Raw genomic sequence first — 15185 nt, 5'->3', positions numbered from 1 at the left:
TCCACCACACAAGTTTATGTATCCTTGCAGAGGATGATGTAGACCTGTCGAGTATACTTGACTCCATGCATGTATACAAATGCACGGATAGCGCTTTTGTGTATTTTTGGATATTGGTTCCAGTTCCTACAGAGGGGGTGGGGACTGTGAAGCTGTTTATATCATACCTCAGGAGGCTGTATTCAATTATGGTGTTGTTTGTACGTCTGACCCTACCTAGATGGGTATTGTGGGAGATGATGACTGCAAACGTGACTACTTTGTGGTTGGTTTGATCATGGAGGATGATATTGTAGGCATGCTGCAGTGGTTACCCATTTTGTTTAATATCAACTCCAACAGACCTTGATCTCATGAGGGGATAGCACCTAGCTGCTCTAAGGTGTTTGCATTTCCACTGTTGATGGATCTCTGGGCATTTGTCTGCTGGTATGAGTATGTCCTCCAGTGTAAGTTTGGGTAGTTAAAGTCACCCATGATCAGGGTACAGACTCAAATCCTGATAGAGTTGATCAGGTCCATATAGGCAGAATGGGCTTCCTGGTCACATGTGGGGGTCAGTAGCAACCTATGTTTTGAATAGGTGTCTTTGCAATGGCTAATGGCCCTTGCAGTGTCTCCTGTGCGTCTCACTGTTTGAGCAGCCTGGAGGTATGTATGTCTTTCATATTTAGTGAAATCCCATGTCCCATGGCTTTACTGCCAACACCTTGGGGTATGACTGTATGATAAGATGGTTAACCTTGTAAGGCTGGGGTGCTCTCTGCAGCTTTGAACCATGTGTCTGTGACTGCACAGATGTCAGCATTTTGCAGGGTTATGACTGCTTGCAATGAGTGCAGATTCATGCTTAGACTCCACATGTCTAGTAGCCTGACTTTCAGTTTGTGATGTGCTGACAGTTGTATGTTGGTAGTGTTAACCTCGCCACTTTTCCTAATAAAGGCACTATGGGGGTGGCAAGAACCATTTCCAGACACTTGAAGGCCACTTGAGATAGATGGAGGCCTTCTCTGGCAAAGCATCATGGACTGTTGATCATATCATCCCAGGCTGTCAGGTACTGGGTTCCCCTGGAATGGCACCTGAAACCAAGCCAGTTGTTAAGGTCAATCATTTCCTTATTGCATTACGGCCTCATTTTGGGTGACAGCGGAATGCTGCATAAGGCTAGGGATATACCTTCCTGGGACTCATAATCAGTGTGCTCAATCATGTCTCACTGCATATAGTCCAGGGAGGTACATCTCAGGTCATGCAAGCCAACATGGACTGTGACAGACTCATAACAGTACCTGTTGTTGAGAGATAGCAGTGCCTTTATGATATGGCAGATTCTGGCACCTGACAGACAAGTAACTGTGACCTTCCCTATATGCAGCATGGTGAGTAACACGTTTGTGTGTCTCACAATGGAGTCTCCTATGACTAATATGTTTGACCAATGGTGATGCCTTTGTGGCTGTGGGTCACAGGTGTGTGGCTATGCATGGTATCTGCTGTGGAGGGCTGTGGAGTTCATGTGTGTCTTTGCCTCAGAGGTCTCCTTTGTTTGTGGATGTATATATTGAGGACCTCCACATATGTGGGTGTGTGTTGCGTAGGTGTGGGTGGTATGTGAGGTGTACTGATTGTGTCGACATCCTGCTCAGTGCCAGACATGCTGGCTTGAGAGGGAGACAGCATGGACTGTAGGTTCCTAATGTCATTGCATTTCTCACAAATTGTGTTCCTTGGTGCTGTTTGTAGATGGTTGTCCATCTACATGAGGCAGTTACTGTACTGTGCCAGGATGCCCATATCAACCAGACTGGCAGGGGACACTGTAGAACACTGTCAAGCCATATTTTCCAGAATCTGAGGGAGGAAGACCAGGAAGACCTAAGGGGTGGGCCTACAACCCAGGTGTTTAAAACAAAAGTAGGAGGCTGACACTACTGCATCCAATGTAGACAGGCTATAAACAAGCAGTAATAGGTGCAACCAGAAAGATGCAGTTGAACACCTTAGAGAACATGCAGCAGATAGCAGGAAACAGCAAGATCAGGTGGGTAACGCATGATTTATTGCCACTATATTCCTGATAGCCACATACATAATGTGGTGATAGGCGATGGACTATGATGTGGTAGTTAGTGGAGGATAGTGCTGGCAAATGTGGATGTCCAGGGTTTGCACATAATGGAGAGCAATGTATGTGGTCCTGTGATGTGTTTCCCTCTTCTTGTCTTTCAGGAGCGATGTACAGCTGTAGGACCCCATCATTTTTGGCAGTGAAGAATCATGCCATAGTTGACAGACTGAGACTCCATCACTAGATCCTGCTGTCGAGGAGTAGGCATAATAAGCAACAATGTGCTGCACTGTGGGCAGATCTCGTGGCATCTGTGAATCATGTTGGGTTATAGGAAAGGAGCTATGAGCAGGTCCAACACCGGGCCACAGATAAGATAAATAATGCATGGTAAAGGGCCACATCTAGGGCCAGGGACCACGCTGACACCAGTGGAGGGCCTGCAACATAACTACAATGTGCATTTTTGGGGGTTTGTAATGCACACATGTGCACACATAGTGTGAATGTCAGCAATGTGGGCAGTATCACAGTTCGTACTGTACATGTTGATATATGCACATATTATCCTGTACCAATGCCACATTTGTGTCTGCTGACGATACCTATCCCCCACAATTCCATAGGTACCTCTGGTGTGACCAGAGTCCAACATCCTGTACCTGGTGAGTGTGAAACTGTTTTGATATGGCTCATCTATACCCTAGACATGTTAAGGGCTGCCAATTTGCCATGGATACAACTATGAAGCTTAGCCATATTGCAATACTTGTATGTTCAGTTGTGGAGGGGTTCACTGCAGTGCATTACATCAGTAATTACAATAGCATATTTGCAGGAGCTGTAACATATTTACACATATTTTTGTGAAAGTCTAGGCAGTCTGCTATAAAGGAGGCATTAGTATGGTGGAAACAGGTGCACTATGTTTTAGTTGAAGGTCCATCACATACACTAGCATGTCGCTTATCTCACAGGTGTATAGTACTGGCAACATTAACTGGATGCAGCTGCACTTTGTGTTGTTAAGGGCCTGTCTTGTCTGTGTCTGTTGTGGTCTGCTTCTGTGTTGTGCATGGGATCAGTAATAAGGTGTGGTATGTAGAATGCATTTGTGGCACCTCACCTGTATGTGTGTGTGTGTGTGTGTGTGTGTGTGTGGGGGGGTGTGTGTGTGTGGATCAGCAGACATAATAGTGCAGGAATTAATGTAGTCTTCTTGTCTTCCTCCTCACAGGTGACTATAGGGGTTGGAGTTTGTCCTCCCTCACAACCTGATGTCAGTGTCTCATCAGACTCTGATGTTGATGGTGGCCATAGTGAGGCACAGGTGGGGTTGCTGGGGGCTGAATATGTCCCCTGGGTTGACAACCCACTTCCTTCCCCAATGTCCCTGCACACAGTCAGTATGCCCACACATACCCAGTCCACTGCGGCCACAGATATTGGACAGTCAGAGGGTGGTGGCATTGAACAGGAGAGTGTGGTGACTATGGCATCTGTGATTGTAGACAGTAGTCATAGCCAGACAGCTGCTGAAGTTCCAAACAGGTAGATTGACAGGGGTGCTCGATGGAGGACTGCTGCCCATCCACCACCTGTCAGAGGTGTCACATCATGTGTCACCCGATGCATATTTTGGTCCATCATGGAGGCACAGGCACGTTCTGAACACAACACTAGATGGATGCTCAGGATCATGGGTGCATCACTGCCTAGCATCCATGACTCCATCCATGGCTTTGGTGATGCCTTACATCATTTTGCCGATGTAGTGGACAGAAGGTGGGGTGAGACATTGTCACTCCACAACTGTGGAATGTCTGTGCTTGAAAATGTGGTGGGAGTAGAGAGTCAGACATGTGGATGTAGGTCAGCAACAACATCAGCTGAGAGCCCACATGGCCATGCACAGTCACAATCCCATAGTGGCAGTGCTACCAGGACTACCAAAGGGAGGGTGCTGTCCACACCACAATGTGGTAGGCCATGGGCATGTGGTCCTGGGTGTTCCCATGAGGGACATAGACCTGGTAGACACCAGTCACCATCAGCAAGTAGTACTGCATCTGACCCTGGGCATGGTGGTGCCAGTGCCACTCCTGGCAGAGTCAGTTCCCGTGTTCGTGGCCAGAGACAGTGAACTGTACATTCTGCCATGTACGGTCCACAGCTGTCCAACATACCCTTGTGTAGGGGTAGCATGCGGCTTGACTGTGTGCGCTTACATACTCACACATCACTGTCACATGCAGGTCACCACCAGACACACACAGCTCCTCTCCATGGCCCAGCTGAGCAGCACCCCTCCAGACACACATACACAATGTCAACTGTGTGGCACGGCCTAGGCCTCTGGCAACCCGACACCATACCCTGTGCATGTGAAGATACCTGTGCCACATCCCTGTCATCCATATCATCGATGCAGGGACATGCAAATATGTGTCTGATGTACAGGCTGACTATAGTACAGTTAATGACAGTTTGTAGTGCAGTAGCCTTAGCCCCTGTAAGGTGCTGTCTGCTGGCATGTGTCATGAGTAAACATCAAAGTGTATGTACCTTTCTTCCATGAAGCTGCATTTCTGTTAGTATTGCTGCCTCACTGTTGTCTTCCAGACCTATTTCTGTTTCTGTTCCAGGTGTCTATGTGTCTATGCCATGGGGACCTGATGCCAATACAGTGGCTCAGGATGGCATGGGGACAATGCAGAAATGTGACTTTGCCAAGGTACAGCTGTATATGTGCATGGTTACCTAGGTATGTATGTCTAGAGCAGTGTGTCAGGCACCATGTGGGGAGACAGAGTAATCTTGCATGCATACCCCTTGCTACTTTTGATAGATGACACCTGGGAGTTCAATAGGATCATTGGTTCATAAGATCATAGAAGGTTACTAGCGTAATAGCCCTGGGTCCCTTACAAGGCTAGCCATTAGTTTATCCCTAACAGAATCATCAATCAGCACCCATTGCCCCGGTCACTGAGTGGCACAAGTGGGACCCCTGAGACAGATTTGTGGTTTCCCATGCCCTAATCACCATTGTACTTGAAGAGGGTCTGCGTGGTTCACTGTTTGACATGTATGGGAAGTGCATTCCTGAGACAGTGCAGCCACTGGGAGACAAACCTGTCTGTCCAGCAGGTTGTGTTGATGTTGCATATCAGATTCAGGTCTGTTATGCTGCTAATGCATGAGGAGTTAGACTTACATATATAGGGCAGCTGTTGAAAGGCAGAGTCCAACATTGCCTTGTAGGTGTGACACATCCCACCTCTGGGTCACCTGTCCAATACCAAGTGGAGTACTACTGATTCAAACCTGTCTGCATGAGACAGGTGTTGGAGGTCATGGATTAGCTTTGTGGGCATTACCATGGACTTTCCAGTTGGTGAAGATGTCTGGATAGGTACGTACCAAACAGGGTGTTGTAGAAAATTATTGGTCTACTGACTGAGGACTATACAGAGGTAATGACCACTTTCTGGATACAATCCCTTTACATATGAAGTGAATCATATATGTATTTTTGTAGGATTTGCCTAGATTATGCTATTTCTCATAACTTTAATGTGTTTCTAATGTAAAATGACTGCTTTATGTAACTATAGGACATGTTGGTTGTTCTACACTCTCAGAACATATGCATTATTTTAGTTGTTTTCACAGGATACACCTGGCCAAACATGGACTGCAATCTGCACGGTGGGACAGGTGGTAGCCCTAACACAGTCACACTGCTGCAAGGGGATATACAGACACATACAGACACACACACACACCCACTCATGAACTTACACACACTTATAAACTCATGGAGTTGCCCATTTTGAGATTAGAACCCCTATTTATCTAGTTTTACATACTATAGTGCTAAGTACTTATTGCATGCGGCATATAGTTTATGTGTCTGGAGGGTGTCTAACTGTGCTTCTAAGGTGAATGACATCAGCAGGCCCTGTAAGGTAATCCAATGAGGGGGTTAGCAGGTAGGCACAGGCCTTAAAATTTATTGGTATTGCACACACATGGACAAGACATACACACTGCTACAAGGGGATATACTTAGACACACACTAACTGAGTTGCTGTGATTAGAACCCCTACCTATCTAGTTGTATATACTATAGTGCAACATACTTATTGCATGCGCCATGAAGCTTATGGGCCTGGAGAGTGTCTAATTGTGCTTTTAAGGTGGATGACATCAGCAGGACCTGTAAAGCAAGCCAATGGGGGGGGGGGTGCTTAACAGGTAGGCACAGGTCTTAAAACATATTTGCATTGCACACACAGGCAAGACATACACACTGCTGCAAGGGGATATACTTACACATACACACTCACTGAGTTGCCATTGCTGGGATTAGACACACTACCTAACTAGCTGTATATACTGCAGTGCTACGTACTTATTGCATGTACCACAGGGCTTATGTGCTTGGAGAGTGTCTGCCACTGCTGTTGGGGTGGATGATAGCAGCTGTTGAAGGGAGGCCACTGTTGTGGAGGACACTGGTCACAGGGCCATAAAATGAGTGACCATTGCACAGACATAGGCCTGCTGGGTGTGTGTATACTGCTGTAGGTGGAATATCTACACAAACACACAATGTGGCTGATGTGAGATGAGAACCCCAACTTACCTACTACAGCTCACCGTACTAATAGCATGCACCACTGGTTACAATTGTGTACAACTGGGTGCAGCAATACATCACTCTATGCCTTTCTGTGTTTCTAACTCTCACTCTCTCGCTCTCTCCCCCTCTCTCTGTTTCTCTATATATGATATAAATATGTTTATATATATATATATATATATATATATATATATATATATATATATATATGTATCTATTTTAAACAATACAGATCAAAGCAAAAAGATGAGCCACTCCAGCTGAAGAGTCCTTGGTTAAAGTAATGTTGCAAAATGTGAATATAACAAACTTCGGACTCACCACGACCAATATTGAAAACACTGGTAAAATTTATTAAACGGTAAGCGCTTTCGTGTATCGTAAATACGCTTCCTCAGACCATAAACATTGAAGTAAAACCATGGAGTTATATAGTCAAATACAACTTCATAATTCAATAAAACAATTAATCAATTATAGTCATCAACAAATCAAAAAGCTTCAAAGCTTCTTTTAATTACAGCATGAGTATGCAATGAATGCTAGCTCTTGTCTTCTTTAAAAATATCATTGCTGCTACTACGATGCCTTTAACTAAATGCATTTCATTTAAACTAAACAAAAATGGAAATATTATGCATGCTATTAAATGTAAGACATTATTGCACAAAACATATGCTGAAATTAATTAAAAACTAAATAATTTATATTATATATATATGCTTAAATTGCTTTTAAAGTGTAAATAGACAAATTAATAAAATTTCTAAGTTTAAAACGAAATGGCTATAACTATTACTGTGGAGCCTTTAGCAAAATATATTTCATTTAAATGAACAAAAATAGTATACATATGAAAGGCTATGTTGCATATTTCATGGTTCTGAAGTTAGTTATAAACTAAATAATTTATACAGATAAATATGAACATATACACTTGGTTCAATTTAAAGAAACTAACAACTATAAATATCCTAAAACATGTAAATATGACGAACATCCTATGCATATATAAAATATTATATTATTAAATGTAAACTAAATAAAAGCCACACTATCTGTATCAAAATTAAAAAAAATTTTAGTTTATTTTATTTTATCTTGAATGATTGCTACAAAGTTATAAACCAGTTCATCTACGTGTATTGAGGTAAGACCTGAGTGAAACATATGTATTTAAACCAGAAGAATAGTGTCCCTTCAATCTAAAAATCCATTTTAGCTCCTTTAGTTCTAGAAAATTCATGTAATCACCACCTCTAGCATTTGGTTCAATAATCTGTAACACCCTGAACACAAATGAGTGGTCAGGGAAAAGTATAACATGCTTAGCTAGAGCATTTAATTAATTTTTGTTCTTAATGTCATATAGGTGGTTATAGATTCTACTTTTCAACTTCCTCTTGGTCAAACCTATATAAAACGCTGAGCATAGCTCACATGTAGCTAAATAGATTAGACCCGAGGTTTCACATGTGGCTTGAAATCTAGGACTAAATGAATAGGTCAGCTCTGGATGTGTAAACACTTGTTCTTTTGTTATAAATCTGCAGTAACTGCAATGATTACAAGGATAGGTACCTAATCTATTTCCATAGGAGGCTGTAATTACCTGACCTGTCCCTGACGTGTCACATAGAAGCCTTTTTAAATTCTTATTATTTCTATATGTGAAGAGAGGAGTTTTACCTACTAACTGTGATGTATGTTCTTCAGTTGTCAGTACTTTCCAGTTATTGCTAATAATTTTTCTGATATTAGAACTATCATTAGTATACGTTGTCACAAAACATATCCTCTCAGAAATATTACTTGAACTCTTTCTAGTATATGAAGGAACATATAGCTTGTATTTAACTGCTATGTTAGAAGCTTCTATCTCACCTAGAAACTGTGCTCTAATGCATTTTACTAAATTAATATCATATCCCCTATCAGTGAAGGTTTTTTCCATTTTATCTGCCTCCATTAACAGATCAAAGTTGTCTCCACATATTCTCGATAACCTGGTGAACTGACTCTTTATATTGCCGCCAAATACATGGCGTGGATGCATGCTGTCAAACCGTAAGATTGTATTTTTCCAGCATGTCTTCCTATGTAAAGTGGAGGTCAGTTTACCTCCTCTAATATCCAGACAAACGTCTAGAAAATTCACTGAATCAAACGATGTTTCAGCTGTGAATCTAAGGAAACTGGTTGTTGTCTCTAAGTATTCCTTAAATAAATTAAATTCTTCTACCAACCCATCCCATACAACTAAAATATCGTCTACAAAACGTTTGTAAAGCAGGACTTTACTAAATAGATGATGGGTGAAAACATACTCCCTTTCCCACTGGTACATCACTAGATTGGCGTATGTATTGGCACAAGGGGTGCCCATGGCCACACCTGACTCTTGTAGAAATAGGCACCCCTCGAATGAAAACACATTGTTACATAGCACCAAATCCAGAAGTTGACAAATAAGAATTTCATTATTCCTATCAATGGAAGGAAAAATTTGCAACACCTCCCTTATTGCTTGTATGCCTTTGTCATTCGGGATGGATGTGAACAGGCTCTGCACATCCATTGTAACCAGTAGATGTTGTCCCTTTACTAACATTTTGTCCATTGAATTTAAAGATTCTAAAAGTTGGTATGTATCCTTTAAGATGCTTGGAATCTCAGTAACTAAAGGTTTCAATGTATTTTCTAAGTAGATGGAAATATTTTCAGTGGCCCACCTTTCACCAGACACTATAGGTCGCAATGGAGGTGGAAGAACTGCTTTGTGCATCTTAGGTAGGCCTTTGATGACTGGAACTTGTGGACATTCATTAAGAAAAAACTCATACAAACTTTTAGATATTTGGTGACACATAAGCAGATCGTACAAAGTATCTTTGATAGCATTAACTATTTCCATTAACTTCCTTTGATCTATTTTCAAATAAATGGTGTCATCATTTAACATATCAAACATAAGAGACTGATAATTGTCTGTGTCAAATAATGCCATACCTCCACCCTTGTCTACTGGTCTCAATGTAATGGAGGAATCATTAGCAAAATTATTCAAAGATAGTTTTTCTTCTCTAGACAAGTTAAAGTATGAACATTTTTTATTACCATTTGGAAAATATTGATAAAAGTCCCGTTCACACATTTTTATAAATGAATCAATATGTCCTGGTAAGGGCGGAGTAAAAGAACCTTTCTTCTTATAGGGGAAAAAATCCGATGTATTACTGTTCTTAGTTTCTGGTGCTTTTATATTAAAGTACAATTTTAAAGCTATGGCACGCCCAAACATACGGAGATCTATTTAAAGATCTGATAAGACACTACCCTGAGAAGGGACAAAAGATAGCCCTTTATTTAAAAGTTCCATATCATGAGAAGTGAGGACATACCTGGACAGATTGAAAAAAAGTTGTTTTAAGGTTTCTGTATCCTTCTCTGATGTGCAGGGTTTTCCCCCGAATATTTGCGTTTCTTTCTCTCCCAGCTGTCCATCCGTTCTCGCGAAAAGGTCGCTTTTTTATGGGAAATGGTAAAAAATGCGAATTATAAATAATATATAAATACATATGAAATACATAAATATATAAATAAGTAGATAAATAAATAAGAAATTTTAATAAATAAATATAAATGTATGTATATGTCTTATATATAATATATATCTTGTATAAAATTTGTATAAAAATGTTAACACATACATACATCACAGTTAGTAGGTAAAACTCCTCTCTTCACATATAGAAATAATAAGAATTTAAAAAGGTTTCTATGTGACACGTCAGGGACATGTCAGGTAATTACAGCCTCCTATGGAAATAGATTAGGTACTTATCCTTGTAATCATTGCAGTTACTGCAGATTTATAACAAAAGAACAAGTGTTTACACATCCAGAGCTGACCTATTCATTTAGTCCTAGATTTCAAGCCACATGTGAAACCTCGGGTCTAATCTATTTAGCTACATGTGAGCTATGCTCAGCGTTTTATATAGGTTTGACCAAGAGGAAGTTGAAAAGTAGAATCTATAACCACCTATATGGCATTAAGAACAAAAATGAATTAAATGCTCTAGCATGTTATACTTTTCCCTGACCACTCATTTGTGTTCAGGGTGTTACAGATTATTGAACCAAATGCTAGAGGTGGTGATTACATGAATTTTCTAGAACTAAAGGAGCTAAAATGGATTTTTAGATTGAAGGGACACTATTCTCCTGGTTTAAATACATATGTTTCACTCAGGTCTTATCTCAATACACGTAGATGAACTGGTTTATAACTTTGTAGCAATCATTCAAGATAAAATAAACTAAATTTTTTTTTAATTTTGATACAGATAGTGTGGCTTTTATTTAGTTTACATTTAATAATATAATATTTTATATATGTATAGGATGTTCGTGATATTTACATGTTTTAGGATATATATAGCTGTTAGTTTCTTTAAATTGAACCAAGTGTATATGTGCATATTTATCTGTATAAATTATTTAGTTTATAACTAACTTCAGAACCATGAAATATGCAACATAGCCTTTCATATGTATACTGTTTTTGTTCATTTAAATGAAATATATTTTGCTAAAGGCTCCACAGTAATAGTTATAGCCATTTCGTTTTAAACTTAGAAATTTTATTAATTTGTCTATTTACACTTTAAAAGCAATTTAAGCATATATATATATATAATATAAATTATTTAGTTTTTAATTAATTTCAGCATATGTTTTGTGCAATAATGTCTTACATTTAATAGCATGCATAATATTTTCATTTTTGTTTAGTTTAAATGAAATGCATTTAGTTAAAGGCATCGTAGTAGCAGCAATGGTATTTTTAAAGAAGACAAGAGCTAGCATTCATTGCATACTCATGCTGTAATTAAAAGAAGCTTTGAAGCTTTTTGATTTGTTGATGACTCTTCTTCTTCTTCTTTCGGCTTTTTCCCGGTTAGGGGTCACCACAGCGGATCACCTTGTCCGCACATTGAATGGCAGTGGAGTTTTTACAGTGTCGAGTTGCCAGCCCGGCGCCCAACCTTCCACAGAAGGCACACTCACATGCACACCTAGGGCCAATTTAGAGTGTCCAATCCACCTGCAGCATGTCTTTGGGATGTGGGAGGAAACCGGAGTACCCGGAGGAAACCCACGCGACCACAGGGAGGACATGCAGACTCCGCACAGAAGGCACCCCAGCCGAGGATCGAACCGGAGAACCTCTTGCTGTGAGGCAGCAATGCTAACCACTGCACCACTGTGGCCGCCTGATTTGTTGATGACTATAATTGATTAATTGTTTTATTGAATTATGAAATTGTATTTGACTATATAACTCCATGGTTTTACTTCAATGTTTATGGTCTGAGGAAGCATATTTAAGATACGCGAAAGCGCTTACCATTTAATAAATTTTACCAGTTTTTTCAATATTGGTCGTGGTGAGTCCGAAGTCTGTTATATTCACAAACTCTACAGATCCATATATATTTTATATGTGCCACATACTGATAGATAAGGGCAATTATGTCTGGTGGAGATAGGGAGAGACAGGTATACATAGCTGTCTGTATGCACAGAGATATATGGACATCTCAGTTCTATAGTCAGATGTGGCTTAAGACATGGGCTGACATTAGCTAAGTGTAGGATCATGCCCAGTGTGACCATTGGTACTTACAAGGGGACTCCAAGTCAGACCTAGCTGTACTCCAGTCTGGGATTTTGTGTGCTACAGCCAATAGGCTGCTGCACCTGCCATGTCTCATATGTCTAGTACATTTTACATAGCAATGTGATTTCCTGGTACATCACTGGCAGATCATTATAGAGTGACATGAGGAACCGCTGGCAGTCATTTGGGTTACTGACTCCATACACTGCTTGGGACCTATGCTACTGCACGAACTGTTCTATTCTACACTTTCTACATTTGTCTAGCCAGTAGTTCCTCCTTCTCCTTATATGTGGGCCTTTGTTCTCCCTGCTCCAGTTCCTGGCTTTCTCCACAGTTGCTGATCTATGTAGTTATAGGTATGCTGTGACTGGGGTATGTGATGTAACACCACACACAGGTTTAAAGACTTCACACCTCTGATTACCTGTTTTGCAGGATGTTCAGTCTTGCACCCTATATGTCTGCTCTGGTCCTCAGACAGTTTGTGTTGTACTGTTATTATCAGGCTACATGGTGCCCATACCTCTCAACCTCTTAGAGCCAGAAATCAGGACAAAGCCATATATAAAAGTGGGACACAGACACGGGCCAAAAAATAGCGACAGGTTTTTAATATTGCACTTACAAACTTAGACAGTTGGTAGAATAACAGGTTTTGTATTAGCATGAATGTTCTGATTGGTATGAAGTGTGCATCTCAACTGTCTGTCATTATTTTCTCACATTAACCTTTACTGATTTGCCACTAGTTTGCCAGAAAAATGCAATGTTATGAAAAACTGGCCATAAATATGAGGCAAAAATGAGGACATTCTGAGACACACTGTACATTTGAGGGGTATGATGGTGCCCACTGACTTGTTATAAGTACTGACATAGTTACATGACAGCCTTGACATCCTGCTGCTACCCTGACATGTTACAACCTGCTGTTCTACTAGCCACAGTGTAGGTAACTCAGAGCTATCTTTGGCCCCCTGTCCCTCTATTATCTCTGGCTTTGTCCAGCTTTCTTGCAGTAACAAACAGTGACATATGGACAGTCTGTAAAACTCCTACCATAGGTGTAGCTCACATGCAAAATAGTAGGTACAGCCAGTCTCGAACCATGAGCACCATTAAACATGGTAATGTACTTACCCCACTAAGCCATGACAGCAACCAGACAGTGCAGTTTAATTCCTGACACTATCAAAAACAGACATACATGGCACATTGGCCCTTTCATATTGTGGAAATGGAACTTGTCACCAGGCTTATTGGGAGAGCCCTGGGATTGTGTGGTCTGCTGCTATTACCTTGCAAATGTAATGTTACTGCAGCTGTATGGGAACACGGGTGTGTTGCCGGTATGGGGGTTGGGGATATCTGTCCTATGACTCTGCTGTTTGTAATTCCCTCGCGTAGTGCAGTGGGGTTTGCTGGCTTGTGGCCTGCTGCATATTATGAGGTGGCCAGTACTGGGTAGAGAGTTCCTGTTGTCCCACAAAGCTGCCATTTGTCTGCAGCTATCCCAATAGTCCACTCTATTTCCTGGCATACATGCGGCAGGTCCATACCTATGCTACCATAGTATAGTACCCATTACAATTATTTTAACAAAGAGTGACTTACCTTGTGCCTGCAGCAGTTGATATAATGGTACTTCAGGGCTGACTCTGTCAGATGCACATAGTACACAGCCAATACATGTTAAGGTACAGGTTGTGTTGTGACTGACATCCTTTTTAGAATGCATGTGAGTTGGAGTGAGGTGTCAATCCCTAGGTCCCTAGGATATCAGTGCATGTGCTATGCATTGCCTCTTTGCCAAGGCTAGGGTATACTGGGCACACCTACATCTGCCTACAAGGAGAGGCTCAGGGGGTTTCTCCTCAGAGTCATCCTGTGGCTGTGGGGACCTTGGCACTGGAGGGGGGGGGGCTGTGTGCCCCTTCCCTGTGATGTTCCTGCCACAGCTGTTTCTGTAGGATCATATTGTGTAGTGTGGCACATACTGTGAACATATGTGCATATGTGGCTGGAGAGTACTGAAGGGCTCTACCAAATATATCAAGGTAGTGGAACCGTGACTTCAGCAGCCCAAGCACACATTCTATGATGTTCCTAGTTTGTGCGTGTGCCTCATTATGGCATTCTTTGGTAGGTGTGTGTACATTTCGGATGTGTCACCATCCACGGTTCCATTGTATAGCCAGCATCCCTCAGTAGATGGTCGTATTGGATGTCCCCACTGGCAAACATCTGGTACAGCTGTGATGCATGCTGTGATGTGGGAGTCATGATAACTGCCAGGGCTGCCAGCACACACATTCATGATAATGCCCTTGGCATTGCACACAACCTGGCAGTTGATGGAGTGATACCCCTTGAGGTTGACATAGACTCTACTCTCTTCACCAGGTATTGCTTTGATGTGCACAAAAGTGCAGTCTGTGGCACCCAATACCTCAGGGTAGTGTGCTACATGGTGGAAGAGATGCATATTGCTGGCTCTCTACTCAGGGGTGCGGGGTAAATAAATGTGCTCACTGGCATGTACTTGCATGGCATCCAGGAACTGGTGGAGTACCCTAATGCAGATGCCTGTGAGACCCCCATTATTTTCCCAGTTGGTCTTTGAAAAGTAGCTGTAGATAATATTCTAAGGGCTACACATAACTTTGTTTCCACTGGGATGGGTTCCTCTCTGTTGGGTCTGGGTCTGAGTTGAGGGTGGCAGACCTCGGTGAGTTCTTCTAGTATGTCCCTGTCCACCCAGTAGTGCTCTACA

The sequence above is a fragment of the Protopterus annectens genome, chromosome 7.part0, assembly GCF_019279795.1.
Source record: "Protopterus annectens isolate FY-2018-M chromosome 7.part0, PAN1.0, whole genome shotgun sequence".
NCBI lineage: Eukaryota > Metazoa > Chordata > Ceratodontiformes > Protopteridae > Protopterus > Protopterus annectens.
The sequence above is the reverse complement of the archived record's forward strand: the minus strand, read 5'-3'. Positions refer to the sequence as shown.